Source organism: Leuresthes tenuis, unplaced genomic scaffold (assembly GCF_036924035.1).
Source record: "Leuresthes tenuis unplaced genomic scaffold, fLeuTen1.0.hap1 SCAF_10, whole genome shotgun sequence".
Classification (NCBI taxonomy): domain Eukaryota; kingdom Metazoa; phylum Chordata; class Actinopteri; order Atheriniformes; family Atherinopsidae; genus Leuresthes; species Leuresthes tenuis.
The window spans coordinates 33,243,534-33,249,507 of NW_027325364.1; the positions used below are offsets into that span (position 1 = coordinate 33,243,534).

At 40.3% G+C, this 5,974-nt stretch overlaps 1 pseudogene; it reads right to left on the minus strand.

Annotated features, from left to right (window-relative positions):
- Positions 1-2,079: 2,079 nt before the first annotated feature.
- Positions 2,080-5,702, minus strand: LOC140316995 (putative nuclease HARBI1; annotated as a pseudogene).
- Between the last annotated feature and the right edge of the window lie 272 nt (positions 5,703-5,974).

Consider the following 5,974-nt stretch of genomic DNA (forward strand, 5'->3'; position numbering starts at 1 on the left):
CACGGCCCGATAAGAGATTAACTTCAAACAGTGTTATTTTAGCTCTGATGCAGCCGCGCTTCTCTGGATGTGTCCGAAATCACTCCCTAACCACTATATAGTGCACTATATAGTGACCACGCCATTTTGTAGTGGTGTCCGAATGTTTAGGGATTTTTTATGCTTTTTTGATGCTCACTCAATGTATCCCACAATTTACCGCGAAATGTAGCATCCAATGGTCACTAACCGGAGCAAGATATCCCATGCATTGCCAAAAATTCTCTGGGCTTAAGGGATGGCAGATGGACGGCAGGAAAATTTAATGCACAAACGTTAAATTTTCCGTTTAACGTTTGATCCCGAAGTTCAAAACAGGTTGTTAATATGCAATACTATTTAAAAACTTACTGGGAGGTACACATTAAGCCATTACAACACCAACCATGGCTAGCAACTGAGGTACTACAGGTAATTGTCAATGCTATTTTTCATGTTAAGCTAGAGTAAAAATGTATTACAGTCTATTATAATTAATAAGTAACATTAGCGAAATTACATTCAAGTGTAAAATAAGCATGGGAGAAGCTCATACATTTACTTTAATCTCACAGGGACCGACGACGAAGTGGTTGACTGGCTATGATGAACTATGATTCGGCTGAAGATGGACAATGACCGCCTTTTTTCAGGCAAACATTTCGCCTCCGCAGCCGGTTGGGAGTGAGTCAAAGTTATGTCACTCTTGTGAAGCAGTAACGTTATGTTATTAAGATAAAAACTGAGAATAACTGTAAAATGACACAGACTTTTGACTAAATTATTGTTTATCATAAGCATTTGCTACTGACAGCATTAATGATAGGTTAGTTGTTGTGGTTTTTATCATCCTGTACTTGTTATTGCACTTTGTAGAGCTGTTATGAAAGAAATGGGGCTGCCTGGGGTGGTGACTCCTGCCCGGGCGGCCAAAAAGTTGGAGAATCTTAAAAAAACATACGAGGTTAGGATGCATCATAACTACAGCTCGATTTTATGAGTGCATAGACCAGGCATGTCCAAACTGTTCCACAAAGGGCCGTGTAGCTGCAGGTTTTGGTTCCAACCACCCAAGAGCACACACTTTGACCGATCAGCTGTCTGAAGACCAGATCAGTTGATTAAATGAATCACTTCTGTTGTGCTGATGCTTGGTTGGAAAGAAAATCTGCAGCCACTCGGCCCTCTGTGGAATAGATTGGACATGCCCGACATAGATGATTTTGTATATACTTTGTATATTTCCCTGGCTGTGTTTAGCATTATAAACAAACACTACATTAATTGCACACATCAAATGTATGTATATTGCAATGTGTGCAGGAGCTGAGGAAGCCAGCAACTGGGAGTGGCACTGAATCAGAGGAGTCCACTGCCGGAAATTGGAAGTGGTTCTCCCTTATGGATGAAGCAAGAGGTGGGAGGCCTTCTATTCAGCCTCCTTGTCTTATTGCCTCAGCCTGGGGGGAGAACCCACCAGTCTCAGTATCAGCCTCCCCTGATTCAGTGCCACCAGAGCCAGAGGGTCAGAGTGCAGAGCAGGACTCGGAGTCTGAGGAGCTAGCGCCACTGAAGCAGCATGACCCAGTTTTAGAACTGTTGGAGAGGCAGGAGAAGAGGGCAGATGAGAGGGAGAAAAGGGAGGAGAACAGGGAGGAGGCTTTTGAACCTCCTCAAAAAAATAGTTGAGAAAATGTTAATTAAATTAATACATAAAAAAAGGAATACATGTCTCACTTTGTTTTCAATTGAAATACAGTTCTTTATTGAACACTGACTAGAACTACTTGTAAATTATAACATATGAACATTTCTTTCCACGGCGTTAAACAAAATTACGGAGAGCATATAAAACAGATCAAAGGCTACGTTAACTATCAACAGCTACTGAAACTATTTACATTAATTGAAACTTGAACCAATAGAAGATAAGAGGGAAGAGGAGAGTGACAGGTAAAATTAGGTTAGAGAGAAGAGAATTAATTTTGTGAGAAGAGAGAAAGAGAGAACATCTAATCTATTCTAAGCCTAACAGTTAACACTTGTAATTTCGTGTCTTTATTAATCATGATCCTGCAGAGCTGGAGGATTGTGCTTTGGCGCTGAAACTGTAGCAGCAATGCGACCACGCAGGCTTTCTCCACATTCCAAATCCGGCTGGACCTGATCGCCGCCATCATCTAGCCCCAGTGCCTCCTCCACAGGCTCCAGAATATCACCGTCCTTGAGGCAGAGATTATGGAGGATGGCACAACAAGCGATGGCCGACACAGCAAAGTTTGGCTTAACTTCCAAGGCCTTGAAAAAAACTGAGCGTCACCTGGCCTTCATGACACCAAATGCCCTCTCAATCACGGAACGGGCCTTGGTGTGGTGCCTGTTAAATCTGGCCTCAACAGGGTTTCTGACAGGCTCCCTGTAAGGAGTGATGAGGGCGATAGGTTGTGAGGTGCAGGGATACCCACTATCCCCGAGAATCTGGAAGCCTTCAGGTGGGTATAACTGCTCAACAAAAAGAGTGCTATTTTTAAAAACTCTGGCATCATGGACAGAGCCAGGGTAGCCAACAAATATGTCCTGAAACTGGCACTGGTGGTCACACACATTTTGAAGCTGAATGGAATAAAATAATTCTCTATTAAAATAACACTGAGCATTAAGACTTGGTGGCTTAATGCGGATATGGCAGCCGTCAATACTGCCCACAACCCTAGAAAACGCTGCAGATCCAGCCAACCGTTTAAAGCCTGCACCGGTTGTTTGAAGCTGATCGGCTGAGGGGAAAAAGATGAGCCTGTTCTTCAGCATGAGAACTTGTTCGGTGACCCTGTGAACTATGTTATGGACCGTGGATCGCAGGATGGCAAATGCTCTGGATACGACACAGCAAGATATTGCACTTGCCATCCAGAAGAGGAAGACCAAAACCTCAAGGTCATGACCCCAGCCATGGTCTAGTGGAGAGTGAAGGAGCCGGATAAGGTGGGCAACAGTTGGTCTCGAAAGGCGGAAGTCTGGGCGCAGGTCACTCACCATCAAAGTAGATGATCAAGACAGGGACGTGGCGGTTCAGTTGACAGTACCGAGATGGGTGATCACGCTGTAAAGAGTAATTAAAACTGATAACATGGTGTCATGAAATTAAGTGTATTAAAGCTATATGACAAAACAATCACTCTGTTGGGTATGTTTATGTTTATGTATTTAGCAGACGCTTTTATCCAAAGCGACTTACAAATGAAGATATAACAGCTATACAAAAAGCTAACAATAAACTACATAGAAGGAACCCACTAGTCCGACTCCTTCAGAGGTGACAGAGTAGTGATAGGGTGCAGGCATAGAAGGAAGTGCAGAAAGATAAAGCGCAGAGATAGAGGGGGTAGGGAAGTACAAGGTAAGTGCTGGGATAGGAGATGCTCCCTGAAGAGCTGGGTTTTCAAGAGCTTCTTGAAGATAGACAGGGACGCCCCTGTTCTGGTAGCGCTCGGTAGGTCATTCCACCATCGTGGGACGACACATGAAAAGAGTTTGGATTGTCTTAGGCGTGGTGTAGGCCTAAGGGTAACGGTTTATAATAACCATTAAAAATTATATTGATACAAGTGATGACAAAAGGCTTTCTTGATTATCAATCAACAATTAATCATCTATAAACATTTGGCTGTAGAAAGATGCAACTATCAACGATAAATGGTAAATTAATATTTAAACTTCAGTAACAGAGATGGTTGCGGCTCTATCTAGAAAATGTGCACAGATAGTTTAATAAGTAAAGCTTAATTCGCCATTTATTAATGATGGCTAGTACAGTGGGTGACTAAAAGCTGAGTGAATCTGACCATTGTGACTAGTCAGACACAACTGGATTAATCAGTTTGTCCAATATTGTGAGACATGAAATAAAGGAGCTGCCGAAGGTTCAGGAAGTTTCGTCAGTAGGGGGTGTAGTTTGACGGAGGGTAGTTTATTGTTCAGAGATTTAATAAATCATATTACTCTAATCAAAAAGGCAGTAAAAACTAAGCTAACATTCACAATCTAGCTAGTCTTACAAAAGCAGCACTCTTCTCCTTTCACTCTCTCTCGCAATTCTAATTCTCCTCCGTATCATCATTAATTGATTTATTGTTAAAAGAAACACGGCCAGATTGATAGAAGACGGCATTTCGATAGAACTACCTGAGTTTTCTAGATAACGGTAAGTTGTTTTTTTTTCTCTGATGAATTGCTTGTAGTTAGTTGTTGGATGACGGGCGTGAGACAAATTCATGAGTTGTGGAGCAGTTCAACAGTCAAAGCCAGTTTATTCCATTGTTCATTTTATTACAAATGTTAAAACAAGGCCATTTAAATGGCTTCCTATATTCATTGAAAAAAAAAAGTGTAAAACGAACAGCATGTTATTAAACATTCCAGTAGGTTACACTGTAACTTGCTGTTATAGTAAACACAATACGAAAATAAAAATTACATGACAGTAATCAAAAGCCTCTAATTTAACAAAAATGCAGTAGTAAACGGACAAGATTGTGTGAGACAACGTTAATGTGGTACGTTTTAATTGTACGACAGCTATGACGTAATTACCGGCACCGAGAGAAGTGTCTGAAAGATTTTTCTGTTGAGCTCACTATATAGTGCACTATACTTATTTCCCTATATATGGAGTAGGGAATGAGACGTATGTGTCTGTGTGTGAGAGAGAGAGTAATAATCTAATGAACTCAATTCATATCACATGTTAAAATATAACATTTACATAATAAAATCAACTACAGGCTTCCCAAATGCTGTAATAAATTAAGCATTGGACATGCTGCTGAGTCCTGGAGCTCCCTGCACTTTTCTTAGACAATAGAAATCTTTGTTTTGAAATTCTAAGCAAAAAACTTGAACATGTACTGTTAATCTAAATAACCATTAAATGTCTGAAAATCTGTTTAATAAACATATGCTTAAAGGCGTTTAAACTAATTTAAGTGTTGGTGTTTGAATTATTCAAAATTTTGACGCCAATATTTCTTTTACTGCAAATAAATATCGGCTCCAAATATTGGTTATCGGCCTCCTTGACTAATAATCGGTATCGGCCCTGAAAAAAACATGTTCATCTATCTCTAGCGATAACTGCCTGTTATATGCCCATGAGCCTGTCTAAAATGTTTTAACAACCAATACCTGCTTCATTCAACCTAAAAAAGGGAAAATGCACACAATTATCACTCAAACAAATGAAAAGAATACTGATTAACAAGTACTAAGAGAAAACTTACTATTACTAGGAGGTCGCCACAGATAACTTGGTGATTTGGAAGTAGTAACAGGGATGATCACACTGCAAAACATGGATATAAATATATTAAATATGTGTGATACCCACAAAATAAGTGTTTTTGTTGAGACATTATTATTGTTTCATGTCCTCTGAGAGTCACTTTTTAGTTTATTGCTGTTGTATTATTTTATTATAGTCTGTCCAATTCAGAATAAGAAATAATCCAGAGAAACACACAATAACATGCTGTTGCGTGAAATGGACACTAGTTGGCAGCACTTACCAGCAACGTCACCTGAACTCTTTGAAATGCTTCGCGGGGCTCATAATCCAGATGAATGGAGACTGAGCAACAGGTGTTCTGCTTCGCTGATTTCTGCCTGATATTTCCAGGTTGGTTACACATCTTTTCTGTGACTAAAGATGTTTATAAGCTAATATGAATCCCTGGTGATGTGTGGTCCATAAGCTAAAAGATCGCGAAGTGTGTAAATAAAGTAAAGTGTCGCGCAAACGTGATGATTGCATTGGAGAAAATGGCGTCCGACGCCGGAGCCAAACGGTTAATTTCTTTAGTTTCTTTCGGCTCCTGGGCATTTGTGGGTTATTACTGTATGCGTGTAAATTACTTGTGTGTGTGTGTGTGTGTGGTGCATTGCTCGGAATGTTGAAACAAAT